This window comes from Melitaea cinxia, chromosome 8, assembly GCF_905220565.1.
Source record: "Melitaea cinxia chromosome 8, ilMelCinx1.1, whole genome shotgun sequence".
NCBI classification, from domain to species: Eukaryota; Metazoa; Arthropoda; class Insecta; order Lepidoptera; family Nymphalidae; genus Melitaea; species Melitaea cinxia.
The window spans coordinates 17172600-17196241 of NC_059401.1; the positions used below are offsets into that span (position 1 = coordinate 17172600).

Consider the following 23642-nt stretch of genomic DNA (forward strand, 5'->3'; position numbering starts at 1 on the left):
TCGAGTTTTTAACTGACTTAAAATAAATAAATAGGTGAATAACTTAAGGTAAGCAACTTAATGCCTGTGTTATTGGTATCATCATCATCATCATCATCTCAGCCTATCGCAGTCCACTCTGGACACAGGCCTCCACAAGCTCGTGCCAAAAATGGCGTGGACTCACTCTCGTCTTTGGCCTAAGGATTTCAAAGCCAGCAGTTGGATGGTTATCCGGCCATCGGCTGGCTTTATAAGTTCCAAGGTGGTAGTGGAACTGTGTTATTCCTTAGTCGCTTGTTACGATGCCCACGGGAAGAGAGGATGATTTTTTTTTGTGATAAATTTACATAGATATAATACATATATAAAACACATATTACACCCAGACTCAGACGGGAATCCAACCCGCAACCCGCGGAATAGAAAGCAGGGCCACTACAAACTGCGCTAACGGGCTAGTATGAGGAGGGTCTTAATCCGACTGTATTTTTCTTATATGCGTTACCTCAAAACTTTTTCGGATGGATAGATTTTCTTCAGATGGTTCTTCTTTTAATCATGACCTGGTTGCCTGTCATGAGGTTCAATTGAAATTTAATTGAGATTTAATAATTAATTAAGAGTTATCTGTTATGCGGGTTCGATCCCCGCACGTGATAAACATTTGTATTGGCCATACAGGTGTTTGCCGTGGTCTGGGTGTTTTTGCAGTCCTAGTGGGTCTCCCCACCGTGCCTCGGAGAGCACGTTAAGCCGTCGGTCCCGGTTGTTATCATGTACACCTGATAGCGATCGTTACTCATAGTAGGGAATATATCCGCCAACCCGTATTGGAGCAGCGTGGTGGATCAAACTCTAATCTTTCTCCTACATGGGGATATGGAATGCTACAGTTGTGGAATATTACAGGCTTAAGCGTTTTTTTCGATTGCGAGCAAGCAAAATTATGCGATCAGCATCACATTTAGAAATTCATCATTTTCAGAAAATCATTTCTAGTTACGGTGTTTATAATATAAATAGTATTTGATCCGTTTGAAAACTTTGATTTAATGTTATATAAAATCAGCGTCTAAAATTATCCGTAGAAATGTTCAAATTACGTTTGTAAAATTTATAGGATATAACCAAAATAAATTGTTACATTACAAATAGTTTGGATAGAATTAATGTTGATTTTGTAATTTTATATGTATATTTACTTACGAATTACAGATGCTACAGATGCAATAGAAAACTGGAAGTTAGTGTGTCCTAATGGCGATATCCCGAAGGACGTTACAAAACAAAAACTTTGGGATATACCAATACTTCACAATACTTATATAAGTTTGACACAAAATCTTAAAAGTGACAAAAACCGTGCCAGGCTTTTAGCTGTGTCAAATAAAGAGTCAGATCACTGGTTACAAGTAATGACGCCAAAAAATCTTAAGACACTTTCAGACAATGAAACTTTTAAAATTGCTCTCAGTCTCCGGTTGGGAGCTCCACTGTGCTTTGAACACAGATGTCGATTCTTTCGGGCTACACGGCCTTTCCTGTAACAAGAGTTCAGGTAGGTTTTCCCGCCACGTTTCCCTAAACGATACCATAAAAAGAGCTCTTGCCACCATCAACGTTCCTGCTCTTATCGACCCTACTGGAATTAGTCGCAATGATGGCAAGAGACCTGATGGATTGACGTTGGTTCCCTGGGAAAGGGGACGGGCGCTTTTGTGGGACGCAACCTGCGTTGACACACTTGCTTCGTCTCATGTCAGGGAAACAGCCTTAAAAGCGGGAGCCGCAGCGGAAAAAGCTGAAACGACTAAACGGCACAAATATTCGTCACCAATTCCAAATTACATCTTTGTGCCTTTTGCAGTCGAAACGCTTGGACCTTGGAGTAGCAGTGCTAAAATTTTTTTAAATGAGATAACTCTTCGCCTTATTGCCTTCACTGACGACAAGAGGGCTGGTGCATTTTTTGCCCAGAGAATCGGCATAGCGATTCAACGGGGAAATGCTGCTAGTATTCTTGGCACATATCCACGCGGACATGATTTATACCAAAACTATCTGTAAGTTTAGTTTTTTTTTTAGTTCTTAAGTTGTGAATTGTAAATATGTATGTATGTATGTTTTCTTACGAATTGAAAAAAAAATTATATATTAATTTTAAAAATGGCGACTGCTCTGGCGTAATGGTGCGTGCTCCTGCTGACTTTCTTCCGAGCTACTGAGAAGGGCTTGGGTCGGAAAAGCGTGTGCAACGCGCCTAGTATTGCAGATGGCCATCGCCTACGGGATCTACTTACTACGAGTATCAGTCGGTTTGTACGTTTGTACCCTTGGGTGTATAAAAAGCTGCTCAATTGCTGGTTTGCTGATAATTTCCCCAAACGCGTAAATAAACATTGATATTGCGTGTCTTTGATAAAAACTTGGACTACCGCGCTATTCGGTGCACGTTGACCACCATAGGAGACTATCAAGTAAATATATAGAAAAAGATCGGAAATAAATATTTGCACAAATAACACGAGCGAATATCAAAACCACGCAAAAAACAGTGGTATATATTAATTTCTCCGTATATACTCGTATATGTAAGTAGTATATCGATGGAAAATCGCTCGCTTATGTAATGTAATATGTGTTTTTAAATTTGCAGTTTCCTATATAAACTAAATCATGACAATACTACCACATATCACATCTTAATCCTGTTAAAATCTTTAGTAAGTATTACAACTTTTTTACAGATTTTTTTTTATTCTAAAAAAATTACATGTAAGTTAAAGTAAATAGCGCAAACCAGTTTTTTATATAACTTTATATTTTAACAAGATATTTTTAAATTATCAAAATAAATATTGACGCAACCGTCACAGCACTGGTTTGTAGCTGTTGCGCTGACGGCCGCGGGTTCGATTTCCACACATGACAAATATTTGTATTGGCCATATAGATACTTGCCGTGGTCTGGGGGTAATAAGGTATGAGGTATTTACGATAATAACCGGGACCGACGCCTTAACGTGCTCCCCGAGGCACGGTGGGGAGACTCACAAGGACTGCACAAACACCCACAAAGCAGTGCTGTGACCGTTGCGCCAACGCGTCATAACAAAGTTCCGTTTTAGAACTCAAAGTTTTCAAAATCGCTTTAAACGATAGCCTGATCTTTTGCAGACTCATCAAGATGTTTTCCGTCGCGCTAATCATCCTAGTATCAATATGCGCAGTTCAAAGTGATGGTATATATGGTGACGTTAATGCAGTAATACCAGAAGAAAGGCAGTATATACAAGACCTCATCGATTTGCCGAAACCACTTGACGGAAACATGTTGATTCAAAGATGCGGCAAACCGCTCGCTGTCACTCTCAACTTTTTATGCCCTCCACTTAGAAGGTCACCAGAACCAGGTCTGGGTTCGGGTAAGATGCAAGATTCAAAATTCATAGTTGTCAGTAAAACATATATTTACATATTATGTAAGGGTTTTTTAAAAGAAAGGAAAACAAAAATAAAAATTGTCACAATTTATACTAGGTAGTCAAAGTATTACACATTGGTAGTTTTTAAAAACATCCTAGCCAATTCATTCTATTAATAAACATTCTTTAAAGGTAAAATAGCATAAACAATGATGGCGTTAGAGGCTTACTACCCTATGGACGAAAATCTTATGTGTATGTAAAACAAAATTGCTGTGTTTGATCCAGTGCTAAATGCCAAATTTGGTGATGGCAGTATTTGACAAAATAACCGCTCTATTGTAAGAGAGTCTCTTAAGGGTACGAGACCTTTTATGCTGAGATAAAATACTTTATTGAAAGTTTTTAGCTATTTTAATCTGCTATAAATTAGTTGTGTGGCTACGGCATTAAAGAATATAAGCCACCCCATCTTTTCCTGTGGGTGTTGTAAAAGGCGACTAAGGGATAGCACAGTTCCACTACTACCTTGGAACTTATAAAGCCGACCGATTGCAGGATAACCATCCAACCGCTTGCTTTAAAATACACAGGCCAAAGACGGGCGCAGCAGCTTCTTCGGTACGACAAAGCCAGCCCTGCGGTCACCAAAATGAATGCCCAGCGTGGTGACTTTGGGCAACATAGATGAGCTCACGTCATTTTTGGCGCGAACTTGTGGACGCTTATGTCCAACAGTGGACTGCAATAGACTGAAATGATGATAATGAATGATGAATTGAAAACAAAGGATAACTCAAAATAATTTAAACATATTATAGTATCCATAATACTCGTGTTAATATCCGTGTCCGAGACTTCACACGTGTAATATTTTATTTAACCAAATAACAACTCGACAGATTTAGCGGAAATAGGATTAAATGCACTAGGGGATTGTCTCAAACAAGCTTCAAAATATGTTGGTGGAAAAACAACTCCAAAACCAGATAAGTCATGTAAGTATTACGAATAGTTGTTTTACGGACCTTGCTTTCATTCGATAAATGTAGAAGCTGAGAAATCGTTCCAAAGCTGCATTTTTTATCTAATCGAAGTTAATTTAAACGTTATCTTTGATTTGATATACATTTAAATTTATTATAAAACTGAGACTTATTGTTGTTTTTTTTTTTAAACTTGTCTGAAATTAGTATTAAAAAAAAAACATTTATTAGCAATTTCAGTAATTCCCATGTACCTACTGTTTTTTTTACGGAATAGCCACCGGATGGCAATTCCTAATCGACAAGTATAGTACAAATAAAATTATTAAGAATAACTGTTAAACTAATCATCAAATCGTACTGAGCTTATAAGCTTTCGAATAAAATAAGAATTATCTAAATCGGTTCGGTAAATTTAGTCAAAAAGTTATACGTTAACGCATAAAAATAGTTGAATCGAAATCCTACTCCTATTTTAAGTGGGTAAAAAATTTGAACACCTATCTAAAATGACAAAATAAAATTTACGTTTTAATCATAATTGTGATAATATAAACACATATTTATTATATAATATTGATTTATTTTCAGCAAGAAAAAAGCGACAGCTCTTGACAGACGAATGTTGCGATAAAGCCTGTACTTTGAATACGCTAATGCAATATTGTCCAAGTTAATACAAGCAAAGATTAAAATAAATATATGCGCGTGACAACAATAAACATGATTCGAACTTGACGCTTTTTAATTTTTCAAATTTTTTAAATTTTTTTGTTTTTGTGTTTAATGTTATTTTGTTTTTGTGTGTTATTAATTTTAATAATATTGATAAAATTTTAATAATCAAAATATGTAATGAAAAATAATAAATTAAACTTTTGGCTTAAAGAAACTATCAATTCTAGATTGCTTCGCTTCTTTCTTTTTGCTATCATACATGTCTTGGTAACGCTGATAGGCTGCACAAATTTTGTTATTAACATTAAAACTTCTCTGTTAACAAATGAATTCTCCTTTGCCGGAAATCGAAACAGTTGACGTATGTTTGAGGAATAGTGTCAAAAAATTGTTCGACGTAACTTGAAACGACGTAAATCGAAACGACGTAAGTTGAGACCTGTTTGTATATATTATACAAATAAAATTAAATAAATTTAATAAAATTTTACACATACAGACTAGAGTTGATAATTTAATTTTATCATCAATGTATCATCATTCTTAAGGAGACTTTTACCCAAAGAAGGGTTCATACATGGTTAGTTTGCGAATTAATAAAAAAAACCAATGAACTTGATGAGAAATTATAAATATCAATTATCAAATTTATTTAATAAAAACATTATTAAAAAAGATAATATTAGTATTTATATAACATACTTTATTGTAAATTTATTTAACTGATTGTTACTTATTTAATTTATTGTTAAAATTGTGATACTTAGTATGATATTGTTATTGCTTTACTTATTAATAGTAACTGTAATGTCAATGATTGGTAAGTATTGTTATTATTATACACGATTATTTAAAATATATGAATTGAATATATATATTAATTAATTGTATGTGAAATTGTAAAAATGAAATGTCAGGTACTATTTTGAAAATAATATATAAACTGTCATCTTCATCATTATCATCATCATCATCATCATTTCAGCCTATTGCAGTCCACTGTTGGACATAGGCCTCCACAAGTTCGCGCCAAAAATGGCATGAGCTCATGTGTGTTGCCCATAGTCACCACGCTGGGCAGGGGGGTTGGTGACCACAGCGCTGGCTTCGTCGTACCGAAGACGCTGCTGCTTGTCTTCGGCCTGTATATTTCAAAGCCAGTGGTTCCATGGTTATCCCGCCATCGGTCATCTTTATAAGTTCCAAGGTGGTAGTGGAACTGCGCTATCCTTTAGTCGCCTTACGACACCCTCGGAAATAGATGGGGTGGCTATATACTTTAATGCCGTAGCTACACAGCATAATGCCGTAGCCACACAGCATATATAAACTGTGTGTTAGTACAAAATTAGTTATATCTTGCATGAAAATTTCAATTTAATGTAAAATAAAATCAGCGTCTAAAATTATCCGTAGAAATTTTCAAATTACGTTTGTGAAATTTATAGGTAATAGCCACATCACAAATAGTTTTGATAGAATTAATATTACTTTTGTAATTTTATATGTATATTTACTTACGAATTAAAATATTCATTTAAATATTAATTTCTAAAATGGCGTTTGCTCTGGTGTAGTGGTGCGTGCTTCTGTTGACCTTCTGTCGAGCTACTGGGAAGGGTCAAAGCTTGGGTCGAGAAAGCGTTTGCAATGCGCCTAGTATTGCAGATGACCATCAGCTAAGGGATCTACTTACTATCAGTCGATTTGTACGTTTGTCAGCCACCCTTGGGTGTAAAAAAGGCGCTCAATTGCTGGTTTGCTGATAATTTCCCCAAACGCGTAAATAAACATTGCTATTTCGTGTCTTTAATTTGAACGTGGACTACCCGCGCTTTTCGATGCATGTTGACCACCATGGGAGACCATCAAGTAAAAATATAGAAAAAGAAATAAATATTTGCACAAATAACACGAGCGAATATCAAAACCGCGATCAAAACAGTGGTACATTCTAATTTCTGCGTATATACTCGTATATGTAAGTAGTATATTGATGGAAAATCGCTCGCTTATGTAATGTGATATGTGTTTTTAAATTTACAGTTTCCTATATAAACTAAATCATGACAATACTACCACATATCTCATTTTGATCCTGTTAAGATCTTTAGTAAGTATTACAACTTTTTTAACATTTTTTTTTATTTTAGATATATTTACATGTAAGTTAAAATAAATAGCGCAAACCAGTTTTTTATATAACTTTATATTTTAAAAAGATATTTTTAAGTTATCAAAATAAACATTGACGCAACCGTCATAGCACTGGTTTGTAGCTGTTGCGCTGACGGTTGCGGGTTCGATCTCTACACATGACAAATATTTGTATTGGCCATATAGATGCTTGCCGTGGTCTGGGGGTAATAAGGTAGGAGGTATTTACAATAACCCGCAACCGCCAGCGCAACAGCCACAAACCAGTGCTGTGACCGTTGCGCCAACGGGTCGTTACAAAGTTCCGTTTTAGAACTCAAAGTTTTTAAAATCGCTTTTTAACGATAGCCTGATCTTTTGCAGACTCATCAAGATGTTTTCCGTCGCGCTAATCATCCTAGTATCGATATGCGCAGTTCAAAGTGATGGTATATATGGTGACGTTAATGCAGTAATACCAGAAGAAAGGCAGTATATACAAGACCTCATCGATTTGCCGAAACCACTTGATGGAAACATGTTGATTCAAAGATGCGGCAAACCGCTCGCTGTCACTCTCAACTTTTTATGCCCTCCACTTCGAAGGTCCCCGGGCAAGGGCAAAAAATGGGGCAAGAGTAAGTAGCAAGATTCAAAATACATAAATGTCAGTAAAAACTATATAATATTATGGAATTATTTTTTTAAGGGAAAGAAAAAAAAATCAAAGATGTCACAACTTAGACTAGCTAGTCAAAGTATTAACTGTTTGATAGCTTTTAAAACGTCATAGCCTATTGATTCTTTGGTTCTGTAAAGGTAAAATAGCACAAACAATGATGGTGCTATTTAAGGCAACGGCAGAGGCTTATTACCTTATGGAAAAACAATTGTATGCGTATGTAAAACAAAAAAAAACTGTGTTTGATCCAGTGTTAAATGCCGGAACCGCTGATGGCGGTTTTTGAGAATATAACCACTCTATAGAAAGAGAACGTGTTTCTTACAGTATAGTACACAGTTCAGCATTTTGCAGTCCACTGCTGGATATAGAGCCTATCCGAGTTCGCGCCGAACATCCTAGTTTTCCGAAATTCTCATCCAGCCTACAGCGGCAATCTTATGTAGATCGTCGGTTGATCGGCCATCGGTTCTGCGTTACAGGTGACCAGCCCACTGCCATATCAACTCGCTAATTCTGTGGGCTATGATGGTTACTTTCGTTCTCTCGCGAATAGTCTCATTTCTAATTTTATCTTTGAGAGATATCCCAAGCAAAGCCCGTTCCGTTGCACGCTGAGCCACTTTAAACTTGTGAACCAGTTCCTTCGTCAATGACCACGTTTCGGATCCGTATGTTAACACAGGCACGACGCATTGCTTGAAGATTTTTCTCTTCAAGTATTGCAAATGCCACCCAACATAATCCTCCTATCGGATCTAATTGGATGGTATGGCCTAGGTAAATACAATCCTGAAGAACTTCAAGATGGGTACCATCGACCGATACCGGTCTCGGTATGACTTGGTTGTTAAACATAACTTTCGTTTTGTCAAAGTTCATACCGAGACCGACTCATCGAAAAGTCTCGTTTAGGCCGGCTAGCATTTGACTTAGCTCATCCAACGTGTCCGCAAAAATGAAGATATCGTCGGCGAAACGACGGTGAGAGATGTATTTGCAGTTGAAGTTGATGCCTCGTTGCCCCCAAACCAAGATATTAAAACACCCTCCAGCGCAGTGGTTACAGTTTCAGTGATATTATTATTATAGGTCTTATTTTCTGGTCTTGGATATGAACGGTCATCGTCGCCGTGCCGTATATACATCTCAGTACCTTGATATATTGCCAGTCGACATGAAATCTCTGTAGAGACTCCTTATTCTCGACAGAGTCGAAGGCTTTCTCGTAGTCCACAAATGCCATACACAGCGGCTGATTATATTCTTCTTTCTTTTGAATAATCTGCCGAACAGCATGGATGTATTTCATGTAGTTGTATTTCATCGAGTCTTCTGGTGTGACGATTACGTCGTAACAATCCTCGAAAACAGCTTATAGACGTGGCTCAGAAGTGATATTGGTCTGTAATTCTTTAACAGAGAGCTATCACCTCTCTTGAAGAACAGCACCACCACACTCCTGGAGCACGCCTCTGGTGTGTTACCTCGGTTGATGATGGCGTTAAAGAGTCTTGCCAAGGCCTTTAGGGCTGTTCGCGCTGCGGCTTGAAGGAGCTCAGCCGTAACTCCGTCATTCCCCCGGGACCTTCTATTTGTAAGCTGTCCTGGCGCTACACTAATCTCATCCACTTCGATGTCCGGGGTGTCCTTCTAATAATGGCGCAAAAATGGTGCACGTCGAGCTTCAGTGTCCCAAGTCTCAGGCTTGTATGCCGCCGACGAGCACATAAAATTTCTCGACCTCTTCTCGAATCTGAGGGCGAGAGCAATCGGTTATGCCATTTGCTGTTGTTCCATGTAATCTTTTGGAAAATTTTGGACCCCTATTCTGTTCAATAAGAGTAGTGATGTCTGTCGTATTTGAGCAGCGGAGGTATCCGCGTACAAAATTTCGTATCCTCTTTGAAAGAGCCTTCTGTTCTGGCGAAATTGCTTGAGCAGTGAGCAACTAGCGCCTCCGCCGCATCAGATCCAAAGCCTCGGGAAAGTGTTTGCAACCCAGTGTACACACTGTTTTCACCACGTTGTCGGTTATCTCGTCCACGTCGCTAGTAGTTTCCAGCGAATCGAATCGGTTTTGGAGTTCCAGTTGAAACTGCTCGGATTCACATAGTATTTGGGGTAGCGTAGGTCGGAGAGTAGATTTCATCAAGCGGGCCCGCTCTTTTTTGAGTCATATATTCGGAGTGCCCCGTAATAGTGATTCTTAAGGGTTCGAGTCATTTTATGCTGAGATAAAATACTTTGTTACTAGCTTTCAGCCATTTTAATCTGCTATAAATATGTTGTGGCAAAGTTGTTCAATTCTATTAAATAAATAAATATAAATATCTTATAATACACTCACACGGTCGTTTATTCCTAAGGTTAGCAACTTAATGCTTTTATTATAGGTAACAGCCGACTGTTATAGGTAGTTTTTTTGATAATTAAACATTGAAATAATACATTTATAAATATAAATAATACACCCAGACTCAGGCGGGAATCGAACCCGTAACACGCGGAACAGAAATCAGAGTCTCTACAAACTGCGCCAACGAGCCACTCAAAAAGCTAAAACAACACTGAAGTTGCTTAACCTATCGTGCGTGAAATTAAAGAACCTCGCATTATAGTTACATACAGAATACAAAGAAAATTAAGTTTCAAATTGGGGATCCTTTATCAAATATCATAAAGTCAGTCAAATTTGCAACTAAATCATTGTGGGATGTATCACTGTTTTACATAAAGTATACAGAATTTGTAACAGTAACTACTCGCATTACATTAAATGTTACTTATTAACTCATCATAGTAAGTAAAGTATAAAGTAAGTACTTTGACCTTTCAATTTGAATATCTATAATTGAAAATAACTCAATATAATTTAAACATATTATAGTATCCATAATACTCGTATTAATATCCGTATCCGAAACGTCACATGTGTAATATCTTATTTAACCAAATAATAACTTTACAGTTCTGGAAAAAGGAGCAGAAATAATAGCCCCAATAGTCGCAGAAGGTATAATAGCAGGTGCCATTGCTGGAAGTAAAGGAAACACAGAAGCACCTAAATCATGTGAGTAATACGAATAGTTATTTTAAATGAATTAACTCGCTTTCATCGACAAGTATGGTACAATGAACATTATTAAGAATAAGTCATCAAAAATCACTGAAATTTCAACTTGAACATTATAGGATTCAAAATTAAATGCTTATCGTGTAAGCACCAGCTTTCGAATAAAATAAGAATCATCAAAATCGGTTTTGTACATTCAGTAAAAAGTTATGCAGAAACACTTAAATATAGTGAAAGCCTCCTACTCTTTTTTAAGTGGGTAAAAAATTTAAACATCTATAACCAAAACTAAAAAACTAAAATTTAAGTTTTAATCGTATGATAATATAAACACATATTTATTATATAATATTGATTTATTTTCAGCAAGAAAAAAGCGACAGCTGTTGACAGACGAATGTTGCGATAAAGCCTGTACATTGGATACGCTAATGCAATATTGTCCAAGTTAATACACGCAAAGATTAAAATAAATATATGCGCGTGACAACAATAAACATGATTCGAACTTGACGCTTTTTAATTTTTCAAATTTAATTACCAAAGATTGCTTTTTGATTTGCGATAGATACGTATGTAGCGAAGTGATTTTTAATACTACTACACTGTCATGCTAATTCTGAAACTATTCAAAACATAACTTCTGAATGTCGAACACTTGCACAAACAGATTACAAATATCGAAATGATCAGACAGCTTCAATTACATATCAAAAATTTGCACACAAATACAAATTCATCCAAGAACAGGATCCTTATTATAAGTATTAACCAAACCAAATATTAGAAAGCAGCGACTGCAAACAATACTGGGACAGAACTATCGTAATAGTTAAAACCATACGAGTATACTACGAAGGGCCTGATATTACACTACATGATAAAACAAGAAAAATCATTACCTAATTATTGGTGTCTCTAACATCTACAATAACCAATCAATAATTTATGAAAACTAACCATGTAACGAGACTTAGCCCCAGAACTAAAGTCCGGTTACAACCACAGGAAAACGACCCTGCTAGAAAACAGTATTATTGAGCTGTGATCTTCTGTAAGTTCGAGATACTATCACAGTCAGGCTGCTACAGATTTTACTTATGTGCATCGTGCATCTCTGCGACCCAGCATGTTTCAGCGATATCTTATTTTCACACAAGTTCTCAGTTACCCTATAACCCAAGTGATTAAAGCTCGCTACCCTAAATAGCGGAAATCCGCAGCGTTAAAGAACATGCCTTCGCTTTCCTTCGCTTGTTCTTGAGTTCTTGAGCTTCAGACTATGCTTCACATGTTGCTAGTAATGATCGCAATCCACTGATCGTAACTAATGCTATTAATATTCTCTCCGTTCACATGACACCCTATATTACTTCTGCTATGCTCATCGGTCACATGATGAATATAGATTTACCCTGCCTTACTCCGCATATATATATATATATATATATATATATGCGGAGTATATATATATATATATATATATGTATATATATATAGGTATAATTATTAAAAATATTATATCTACAAATTGAAATACAGATGAGTATTATTAAAATTAGAAGTAGTTCAAGTCATCTCATTTACGCGGAAACCAAAGCCTATTCTATATCTATCATTTTAATGGCGAACAAATTAACAGAAAACAAAGTTTGAGAGATTTGGGGGTCTACTTTGATCAAAAAATGGATACTATCAGATCATATAGAAAATATACTAATGAAAGCATATAAAAACCTGGGATTTGTTCTTCGTGTGTGTAAACCGTTTACAAATATATCAGATATTAAGTGTGTTTATTTTGCTTATGTACGGAGCATTTTAGAGTATGCTAGCCCTATATGGTCACTTCAATACCGCATTTATCAGAAACGCCTAGAACATATAAAAAAAAAATCATAAAACATTTTAACTTTCGGTGTCGTAAATTTTGTGAGAGTTATGAAGATGGTTGCGCGGAACATGAAATGCTTTCGTTGGAGCAGAGACGTATTCTTTTGGATATGGGTCTGCTCTATGACATAATAAATAGTAAGCTTGATTGCCCACACCTAGTATCTAAAATAGGTTTCCGAGTTCCTAAATATCGTACCCGTAATACATCTATGTTAGAAGTTCCTCAACATTATTCGAATTATTTAAAAAACTCGCTGTTACTGAGACTCCCTCATACGTATAACACATTATTTAAAAACTTCGACATCTTCACAAAGTCTAAAAGGATATTTAAAACCAATATAATAAAAATATTATCTGAGTCACCGTAACAATGTATAAACTATAAGTATATATTATGTATCTGTATATGTATGACGTGTAGCTCTCTTTATATATACCTCTTTTACTATGTATTTATATATGTATATTGTTAAGTGTTAGTTAACTGCATCTCAACATAGAAATTCTCTTATAAGCATTTTTTGTGTATCAGAATGTACTGATTGTGACTGTTGTTTTCTTTTTTGTCAACGATATCTCCATAGTGCCGGTTTGTTAACTTTGTGAGGCCTGTTATTGGCTGGATTATTTGTTGTATGCTTTATGATAGGAATAGTATATGGGAAGCTGGTGGTTTTCTGAATAAATAAATAAATAAAAGATAAAAACAAGCATAAAAATCAAACACAAAAGCCAACAAAATCAAAATCATTTATAAGTAATTAATCCCTCAACAATCCCAAAACAACTTTTTTGAAGACAGGTAATTTATTATCAGAAACATCCACCTTCTCACATATATTGTGTCTTGGATATACGGGATATGGCAGAGACTTTTTTAGGTTAGTTCTGGCAAGCGGCTGATGCAGGTAACTCGAATTTATAATCCCGCGTCGAGGCACAATTCTAACGAACTCAAGAGGGCAGGACAATTAAGTTTATTTCTTAGTATTTTGTAAGGAAATACTATGTCGTGCAGTTTTCTGCGCGTCGACACTTATGTCAATTAGTAATAATTAAGTGAAAAATATATATTAAAAGAAAATTCAGCCATAGCTATAGTAATTTATTAGAATTACAATAAAATGAGGATCAAAATTTAACTTTCAATAAAAACAAATAAGTCAGAATAATAATCAGGTCAATAATAAGTTACATGTCGTGTATCGAAAAAAAACCGCCTTCAATTACATCGACAAGTAATAGCGACGTAGGTAGATGAGAATAGTCAAGAAAATCCGCATTACTAGAGATAATTAGAAAAAATCGTCAGATGGGATCAGGTGGTAAGCGCCAGCGTGAGATTTAAAAAAAAGTTATTAAATTGTCACTTAACGAGAGATTCCAAAAAAAAAAAAAAAAAATATTGAGGCTTATTTCAATATCCCGTTGGCGTAATTTGCAGTGATCCTGTTTCCTGCTCCGGGTGTTGTGTATTTATTTATATAAATACTATTTGTATGCATTTATCGCAATATATATATATCAGCCACCTGTTATCTATTAAACAAATATTAAGTTGTTTACCTTAAGAACATAGAGGAACTGAGGAAGGGCACAGCAGGAATTTCCTGTTCAAAATATGGAGCAGCCCGACTGGGGAAGTACCTCGACCTTACAGAAGATCACAGCTAAATAATACTGTTTTCAAACAGTATTGTGTTCCTGTTGGGGTGTAAGGTGACCAGAGCTCCTGGGGATTGGGGATTGGCTCGGCAACGCGCTTGCAATGCTTCTGGTGTTGCAGGCGTCTTGACTTTGAAAGCTAGTTTTCCGTGTGGTCCCATTTTCAAACTGACGCGTAGTTTTTGAGTTATCCTGTATAATGCATGTTTGTTGACGAAGTCGTTTTTTTGTTTGAGAACAACTAAGTAATTTAGTTAGCAATAAACTAATATATTATTATCGTTCAAAAGAATTCTCCACTTCTTAACAGAACCATTCAGGTGCCCTTCAAAGCGTTGACTTAATTTGAGTTAAGTTTCTTTCAAATCCATACGGAGAGTTTTAATGTCATACGCAACGAAGACACAGACAGGCAAAAATAAAAAAAAATGAGATTTTGACTTCAGAGTCTATTATTGAAAAAAAATTTTTTTGAAGTATTTACAATCGCAATCTTTAATGAATTACAGTATACAAGTATAAATTACAATTTGTACTAATATTATGTAGCTGAAAATTTTGTTTGTTTGTTTAAACTTGCTAATCTCAGGAAATACTAGTTCGAATGCATAAAAATATTTTTGTGTTGTACAGCATATTTACCGAAGAAGGCTTTAAGCTATATAATATTTGAGTACCTTTCTTTCTCAAATTAGCTCGGATGAAGGCGCAGGGCACAAATAGTATAATAATACAATTTCATGAAAGGGTAACAGGCAGTCCTCGTACTTATGGCATGTTAGGTTCTCGAAATAAATTGTGACGTAAATCGAAACGACGTAAGTCGAGGCATATTATTTCATATGTTTACATCTAAGAGTAAAGGGTTAGGATCTACACGGAACCTTACTTTAAAAAAAAAACTGCATTTTTAACAAAGGATATACATACTTTATTATCAAAAGTAAGTTGTAAAAATAATTTTATATGTACTTATGAAATTACTTTTATATTATTTTGTTTTTGTGTGTTATTAATTTTAATAATAATGATAAAATTTTAATAATCAAAATATGTAATGAAAAATAATAAATTAACCTTTTGGCTTAAAGAAACTATCAATTCTAGATTGCTTCGCTTCTTTCTTTTTGCTATCATACATGTCTTGGTAACGCTGATAGGCTGCACACATTTGGTTATTAACGTTAAAACTTCTCTGTTAACAAGATAATTTTCCTTTGCCGGACATCGAAACAGTTGACGTACGTTTGAGGAATAGTGTTAAAAAAATTTTCGACGTAACTTGAAACGACGTAAATCGAGAACTGTTTGTATATATTATACAAATAAAATTAAATAAATTTAATAAAATTTTACACATACAGACTAGAGTTGATTTTTTTATAGGATACATTACGAATATTATATATTATGTATCAGCATTCTTAAGGAGACTTTTACCCAAAGAAGGGTCCATACATGGTTAGTTTGCGAATTAATAAAAAAAAAAAAAACAATGAACTTAATGAGAAATTATAAATATCAATTATCAAATTTATTTAATAAAAACATTATTAAAAAAGATAATATTAGTATTTATTATTATAAATTATAAATAAATAAATATTTACACAATACACACACGGTCGTCTGTTCCTAAAGTAAGCAACTTAATGCTTGTGTTATAGGTGACAGCCGACTGGTATATAGCTACATATATATTTTTTTTCGATAAACATACTTATAAATAATACATATATAAATTAATATTTATATTACACCCAGACTCGGGGTGGGAATCGAACCCACAACCCTCGGAGCAGAAAGCAGGGTCACTACAAACTGCGCCAACGGGCTAGTCAAATTTATATAACATAATTTATTGTAAATTTATTTTACTGATTGTTACTTATTTAATTTATTGTTAAAATTGTGATACTTAGTATGATATTGTTATTGCTTTACTTATTAATAGTAACTGTAATGTCAATGATTGGTAAGTATTGTTATTATTATACACGATTATTTATATTATATGAATTGAATATATATATTAATTAATTGTATGTGAAATTGTAAAAATGAAATGTCAGGTACTATTTTGAAAATAATATATAAACTGTCATCTTCATCATTATCATCATCATCATCATCATTTCAGCCTATTGCAGTCCACTGTTGGACATAGGCCTCCAAAAATGGCATAAGCTCACGTGTGTTGCCCATAGTCACCACGCTGGGCAGGGGGGTTGGTGACCACAGCGCTGGCTTCGTCGTACCGAAGACGCTGCTGCTTGTCTTCGGCCTGTATATTTCAAAGCCAGTGGTTCCATGGTTATCCCGCCATCGGTCATCTTTCCAAGGTCAAGTTCCAAGGTGGTAGTGGAACTGCGCTATCCCTAAGTCGCCTTACGACACCCTCGAGAATAGATGGGGTGGCTATATTCTTTAATGCCGCAGCCATACAGCATTATGCCGTCGCCACACAGCATATATAAACTGTGTGTTAGTACAAAATTAGTTATATCTTGCATGAAAATTTCAATTTAACGTAATATAAAATCAGCGTCTAAAATTATCCGTAGAAATTTTCAAATTACGTTTGTGAAATTTATAGGATATAGCCACATTACAAATAGTTTTTATAGAATTAATATTACTTTTGTAATTTTATATGTATATTTACTTACGAATTAAAATATTCATTTAAATATTAATTTCTAAAATGCCGTTTGCTCTGGTGTAGTGGTGCGTGCTTCTGTTGACCTTCTGTCGAGCTACTGGGAAGGGTCAAAGCTTGGGTCGAGAAAGCGTTTGCAATGAACGTGGACTACTCGCGCTTTTCGATGCATGTTGACCACCATGGGAGACCATCAAGTAAAAATATAGAAAAAGAAATAAATATTTGCACAAATAACACGAGCGAATATCAAAACCGCGATCAAAACAGTGGTATATTCTAATTTCTGCGTATATACTCGTATATGTAAGTAGTATATTGATGGAAAATCGCTCGTTTATGTAATGTGATATGTGTTTTTAAATTTACAGTTTCCTATATAAACTAAATCATGACAGTACTACCACATATCTCATTTTGATCCTGTTAAGATCTTTAGTAAGTATTACAACTTTTTAAACATTTTTTTTATTTTAGATATATTTACATGTAAGGTAAAATAAATAGCGCAAACCAGTTTTTTATATAACTTTATATTTTAACAAGATATTTTTAACCTTTAATTAGGCGCGCCAATAAACTAACATTGTTAGTCGCGCGGGGTCTGTAGTTACCCCAAATTGATAGGTATGAAATAAGAAACATTTTAATTAATAATCGACTTTAATTGTTTTTATTCTACTTATTTGTTATTAAATTTTTAGAAAAATACAAAAAAAAAATCTAGAAAGATATTTAGAACAATAGAAAAATGTGTTTTTCGTAAGTACTATTATAATTCAACAATTATCACAAACTTTCTTTGTATGATCGCCACAGATAAAATTGTTGCACTTATTGCACTTTGCGGTCGTTTTCCTGTCGCCTTTTCGTGGACAGATGTAGCACCTTCCTCTTTTTGCTGGGAGCAATCCTGTGTTAGACGTTGAAGGAGTCTCAGCCTCAGGTTCTGATAATCACTTTTTCAAAGCACTAGGCAGGGACGGAACTATTGCTCGCGCTAATCGATGTGCTTTTACTAATTCTGTTGATAGTAACTTTAGGAAAATTCGTCTGTTTATAGTAGCCTCATTGTTATTGAAATTATAAATAACAAATGCATTTATAGCAGACACATTGAATAAATGAAAAAAGATAACCTTAGGCCATCTCTTTGTCCGCCGAGCAACGTTATATGTGGAACACAGCTTTTCATTAGTGTCATTTAGTGCTCTTATCTCTACCCAAAAAATACGTAGATGAATCGCATGGTGGTTGGGATGAGGTCGATGTGGATGGTTCTTCAGTATCACTTATTTCTGAGTTCGATTCATGCTCTGGTTCCCAAAATGTATCTGCGTCTCCTTCTAGGCCCAAGTCATCGTCAGTCTTATCGAAAGCTTCTTCTTCATCTTCAAGAATCGCACTTATTTGTTCAAGTCAAAGACTCTGCCTATTTTGGGCCATGTTGAAATAATTCTGTAAAAGATAAATAACTGTTAAAAAAACTTGATAAACTAAAAAAAGTCATCGTAGTTTATACGCATAGAGAAAAAGCAAAACGTAAAAGCGTTGTGTTTACCACACAAAAACATAAAAAATTACACAATTTCGTATTTTACATATATCTATAATTATGTACAGAGCGGTGGTAAATAGTTAAATATTTTCGAAATTGACATTATAAGGTGAAAAAATGCTTAAAATCATGATATATAAATATTTACTTACCTAAATTTAAACTACACTATTAGTCGCGCGGGGTCGCCGCGACCCCAAGCCCCTCCGTGCAGTGCGTGCGATCAACTCCGTGGCGCGGGCAACACTAATTCGAGTGCAGACTAAAGAGTTAGGAAGCTAGCAAAAAAATCGGGTTGCCAGCTTCAATAGCTAAAAAAATAACTTAACTTGAAAATCACTTGGGGTCGCGGCGACCCCGCGCGCCTAATTAAAGGTTAAATTATCAAAAGCGGGTTCGATCTCCACACATGACAAATATTTGTATTGGCCATATAGATGCTTGCCGTGGTCTGGGGGTAATAAGGTATGAGGTATTTACAATAACCCGCAACCGCCAGCGCAACAGCCACAAACCAGTGCTGTGACCGTTGCGCCAACGGGTCGTTACAAAGTTCCGTTTTAGAACTCAAAGTTTTTAAAATCGCTTTTTAACGATAGCCTGATCTTTTGCAGACTCATCAAGATGTTCTCCGTCGCGCTAATCATCCTAGTATCGATATGCGCAGTTCAAGGTGATGGTATATATGGTGACGTTAATGCAGTAATACCAGAAGAAAGGCAGTATATACAAGACCTCATCGATTTGCCGAAACCACTTGACGGAAACATGTTGATTCAGAGATGCGGCAAACCACTCGCTGTCACTCTCAACTTTTTATGCCCTCCACTTAGAAGGTCACCGGTCCCAGGGTGGGGCAAGAGTAAGTAGCAAGATTCAAAATACATAAATATCAGTAAAAACTATATAATATTATGGAAGTATTTTTTTAAGGGAAAGAAAAAAAAACAAAGATTTCACAACTTAGACTAGCTAGTCAAAGTATTAATTCTTTGATAGCTTTTAAAACGTCATAGCCAATTGATTCTTTGGTTCTGTGAAGGTAAAATAGCAGAAACAATGATGGTGTTATTTAAGGCAACGGCAGAGGCTTACTACCCTATGGATATTTGGATATATATTATAGGTCTTGTTTTCTGGTCTTGGATATGAACGGTCATCGTCGCCGTGTCGTATATACACCTCGATATATTGCCAGTCGACATAAAATCTCTGCAGAGAGTCCTTAGTCTCGACAGAGCCGTAGGCTTTCTCGTAGTCCACAAATACCATACACAGCGGCTGATTATATTCTTCTTTCCTTTGAATAATCTGCCGAACAGTATGGATGTGGTCTACGGTGCTGTAGTCAATTTGAAACCCAGCCTGTTCCGGTGGTTGGATTTCATCGAGTCTTCTGGTGAGACGATTACCTCGTAACAAACCTTGAAAACAGCTTATAGACGTGGCTCAGAAGTGATATTTGTCTGTAATTCTTTAACAGAGACCTATCGCCTCTCTTAAAGAATAGCACCACAACACTCCTGGAGCACGCCTCTGGTGTGGTACCTCGGTTGATGACGGCGTTAAAGAGTCTTGCCAAGGCCTTTAGGGCTGGTCGCGCTGCGGCTTGAAGGAGCTCAGTCGTAACTCCGTCATTCCCCCGGGCCCTTCCATTTGTAAGCTGTCCTAGCGCTACACTAATCTCATCCACTTCGATGTCCGGGGTGTCCTCCTAATAATGGCACAAAAATGGTGCACGTGGATCTTCAGTGTACCAAGTCTCAGGCTTGTATGCGCTCGACGAGCACAGCAGTCCATAAAATTTCTCGACCTCTTCTCGAATCTGAGGGCGAGAGCAATCGGTTATGCCATTTGCTGTTGTTCCCAGTAGTCTTTGGAAAATTTTGGACCCCTATTCTGTTCAATAAGAGTAGTGATCTCTGTCGTATTTGAGCAGCGGAGGTCTCCGCGTACAAAATTTCGTATCCTCTTTAAAAGAGCCTTCTGTTCTGGCGAAGTGGCTTGAGCAGTGAGCAACTAGCGCCTCCGCCGCATCAGATCCAAAGCTTCGGAAAAAAGTTAGGACTGCGTCGTTGACTTCGTCGGTGGAAAGTGTCTGCAACCCAGTGTACACACCGTCTTCACCACGTTGTCGGTCATCTCGTCCACGTCGCTAGTAGTTTCCAGCGAATCGAATCGGTTTTGGAGTTCCAGTTGAAACTGCTCAGAGCCACATAGTATTTGGGGTAGCGTAGGTCTGAGAGTAGATTTCATCAAGCGGGCCCGCTCTTTTTTCATATATTCAGAGTGCCCCGTAATAGTGATTTTTAAAGGTACGAGTCATTTTATGCTGAGGTAAAATACTTTGTCGCTAGCTAATACTGTTTTCAAGCAGTATTGTGTTCCTGTTGGTGAGTAAGGTGACCAGAGCTCCTGGGGGGATTGGGGATTGGGTCGGCAACGCGCTTGCGATGCTTCTAGTGTTGCAAGCGTCTATAAGCTACGGTAATCGCTTACCATCAGGTGAGCCGTACGCTTGTTTGCCGACCTGGTGACATTAAAAAAAAAAAGCTTTCAGCCATTTTAATCTGCTATAAATATGTTATGGCAAAGTTGTTCAATTCTATGAAATAAATAAATATAAATATCTTATAATACACTCACACGGTCGTTTATTCCTAAGGTTAGCAACTTAATGCTTTTATTATAGGTAACAGCCGACTGTTATAGGTATTTTTTATAATTAAACATTAAAATAAGACATTTATAAATATAAATAAAACACCCAGACTCAGGCGGGAATCGAACCCGTAACACGCGGAACAGAGACCAGAGTCTCTACAAACTGCGCCAACGGGCCATGCAAAAAGCTAAAACAACACTGAAGTTGCTTAACCTATCGTGCGTGAAATTAAAGAACCTCGCATTATAGTTACATACAGAATACAAAGAAAATTAGGTTTCAAATTGGGGATCCTTTATCAAATATCATAAAGTCAGTCAAATTTGCAACTAAATCATTGTGGGATGAATCACTGTTTTACATAAAGTATACAGAATTTGTAACAGTAACTACTCGCATTACATTCAATGTTACTTATTAACTCATCATAGTAAGTAAAGTATAAAGTAAGTACTTTGACCTTTCAATTTGAATATCTATAATTGAAAATAACTCAATATAATTTAAACATATTATAGTATCCATAATACTCGTATTAATATCCGTATCCGAAACGTCACATGTGTAATATCTTATTTAACCAAATAATAACTTTACAGTTCTAGAAAAAGGAGCAGAAATATTAGGCCCAATAGTCGCAGAAGGTATAGCAGATGCCATTGCTGGAAATAAAGGAACCACAGAAGCACCTAAATCATGTGAGTAATACGAATAGTTATTTTAAATGAATTAACTCGCTTTAATCGACAAGTATGGTACAATGAATATTATTAAGAATAAGTCATCAAAAATCACTGAAATTTCAATTCGGACATTATAGGATTCAAAATTAAATGCTTATCGTGTAAGCACCAGCTTTCGAATAAAATAAGAATCATCAAAATCGGTTTTGTACATTCAGTAAAAAGTTATGCAGTAACACATAAATATAGTGAAAGCGAGATCCTCCTACTTTTTTTAAAGTGGGTAAAAAATTTAAACATCTATAACCAAAACTAAAAAAGGAAAATTTACGTTATAATCGTATGATAATATAAACACATATTTATTATATAATATTGATTTATTTTCAGCAAGAAAAAAGCGACAGCTCTTGACAGAAGAATGTTGCGATAAAGCCTGTACTTTGGATACGCTAATGCAATATTGTCCAAGTTAATACACGCAAAGATTAAAATAAATATATGCGCGTGACAACAATAAACATGATTCAAACTTGACGCTTTTTAATTTTTCAAATTTAATTACCAAAGATTGCTTTTTAATTTGCGATAGATACGTATGTAGCGAAGTGATTTTTAATACTACTACGCTGTCATGCTAATTCTGAAACTATTCAAAACATAACTTCTGAATGTCGAACACTTGCACAAACAGATTACAAATATCGAAATGATCAGACAGATTCAATTACATGTCAACAAATTTGCACACAAATACAAATTCATCCAAGAACAGGATCCTTATTATAAGTATAAACCAAACCAATCATTAGAAAGTAGCAACTGCAAACAATACTGCGACAGAACTATCATAACAGTTAAAACCATACGAGTACACTACAAAGGGACTGATACAACACTACAACTGATATTACACTACACGATAAAACAAGTAAAATTATTTACCTTATTGATATTGCTGTCGCTAACATCTAAAATAACCAATCAATAATTCATGAAAAACTAACCAAGTAATGAGACTTAGCCACAGAACTAAAGTCCGGTTGCAACCACAGGAAAACGACGCTGCTAGAAAACAGTATTATTTAGCTGTGATCTTCTGTAAGCTCGAGATACTATCACAGTCAGGCTGCTACAGATTTTACTTAGGTGCATCGTGCATCTCTGCGACCCAGCATGTTTCAGCGATATCCTTATTTTCACACAAGTTCTCAGTTACCCTATAACCCAAGTGATTAAAGCTCGCTACCTAAATAGCGGAAATCCGCAGCGTTAAAGAACATGCCTTCGCTTTCCTTCGCTTGTTCTTGAGTTCTTGAGCTTCAGACTATGCTTCACATGTTGCTAGTAATGATCGCAATCCACTGATCGTAACTTATGCTATTAATATTCTCTCCGTTCACATGACACCCTATATAACTTCTGCTATGCTCATCGGTCAGATGATGAATATAGATTTACCCTGCCTTACTCCGCATATATATATATATATATATATATTAATTTGATTACATTTATTTATTTATCTCATTTGGACAAACAGCCGTT

General features: G+C 35.7%; 1 long non-coding RNA gene across 1 annotated transcript; it reads left to right on the forward strand.

The window, feature by feature from the left end:
- The first annotated feature begins 19548 nt into the window (after positions 1-19548).
- Positions 19549-22620, forward strand: LOC123655569. Its single transcript, XR_006743426.1, has 3 exons — positions 19549-19608; positions 22011-22109; positions 22485-22620. It is a non-coding gene; the product is annotated as an uncharacterized LOC123655569 (long non-coding RNA).
- Positions 22621-23642: the final 1022 nt, after the last annotated feature.